We start from the raw sequence: 1,688 nt of genomic DNA, 5'->3' as shown, positions 1-1,688 counted from the left end.
TTCTCAGAAATGGAAAGAACTATATAGACATTTGTATGGAATAATAAAAGACCACACATAGCCAAAACAATGCTGAGCAAAAAAAATAAAGCAGGAGGCATAACACTACCTTACTTTAAGTTATACTACAAAGCTATAATAACCAAAACAGTATGGTACAGGCATAAAAACAGACACACTGATCAATGGAATAGAATAGAGAATCCAGAAATCAACCCACACTCCTACAGCCATCTGATCTTTGACAAAGGCATGAAGCCTATTCACTGGGGAAGAGACTGCCACTTTAGCAAATGGTGCCGGGAGAACTGGATATAAATATGCAGGAGAATGAAACTAGACCCATACCTTTCACCATGCACTAAAATCAACTCAAAATGGATTAAAGAATTAAATATACACCCTGAAACAATAAAACTTCTTAAAGAAAACGTAGCAGTGACACTTTGGGAAATAGGTCTGGACACAGACTTCATGAATAAGACCCCCAAAGCACAGGCAACCAAAGGAAAATAAACAAATGGGATTATATCAAACTAAAGAGCTTCTGCACAGCAAAAGAAACAATTAACAGAGTTAAAAGACAACCAACAGAGTGGGAGAAAATATTTGCAAAATATACATCTGACAAAGGATTAATATCCAGAATATACAAGAAACTCAAACAACTTTACAAGAAAAAAACAAGCAACCCAATTTAAAAAATGGGCAAAGGAGCTAAATAGGCATTTCTCAAAGGAAGATACAGAGAGATGAAAAATGCTCAATCTCACTCAGCATCTGGGAAATGTAAATCAAGACCACTTTGAGATACCATCTCACTCCAATTAGGATGGCTAACATCCAAAAGACTGAGAATGATAAGTGCTGGAGAGGTTGCGGAGAAAAAGGAACTCTCATACATTGTTGGTGGGACTGCAAAATGGTACACCCTTTATGGAAAATGGTATGGAGGTTCCTCAAACAATTACAGATAGAACTACCATATGATCCAACTATTCCACTGCTGGGAATATACCCAGAGGAATGGAAATCATCATGTTGAAGGGATGCCTGTACTCCAATGTTTATTGCAGCTCTATTTACAATAGCCAAGAGTTGGAACCAGCCCAAATGTTCATCATCTGATGACTGGATAAGGGAACTGTGGTATATCTACAGAATGGAATACTACTCTGCTATAAAAAAGAATGAAATACTAACAATCACAACAGCATGGATGGACATAGAGAAAATTTTATTAAGTGAAATGAATCAGGCACAGAAAGAGAAATACCACATGTTCTCACTTATTTGTGGAAGCTAAAAATAAATAATACCACATGTTCTCACTTATTTGTGGGAGCTAAAATAAAGAAAGAAACACAGAAACAAATAAAGGGGAGGGTGAAGAAGACAGAATAACCACAAAAATTCCTTGAACTATTTAAGTCAAGTGAACAGATATGATGGGGGGGGAGGGGTAGGGAGGCGATGGAGAGGAATGGGTAAAGGGGTATGAAAATCAAGTACAAGGTATATTGAGAAGTAAAATAAAAAATATATATAAAAAATAAAATAAAATAAAAATAAAACCTACCTGCTACAATTTTGAATTAAAATAATAAATAAATAAATGTTAGAAAAGAAAAGCAAAAAATTTTTTTATGTCTATCCATTACAGAATAAATATTCTAATCAATAACTTT

Source organism: Galeopterus variegatus, unplaced genomic scaffold, assembly GCF_000696425.1.
Source record: "Galeopterus variegatus unplaced genomic scaffold, G_variegatus-3.0.2 Scaffold16161, whole genome shotgun sequence".
Taxonomy (NCBI): domain Eukaryota; kingdom Metazoa; phylum Chordata; class Mammalia; order Dermoptera; family Cynocephalidae; genus Galeopterus; species Galeopterus variegatus.
This window is presented reverse-complemented; position numbering follows the sequence as displayed.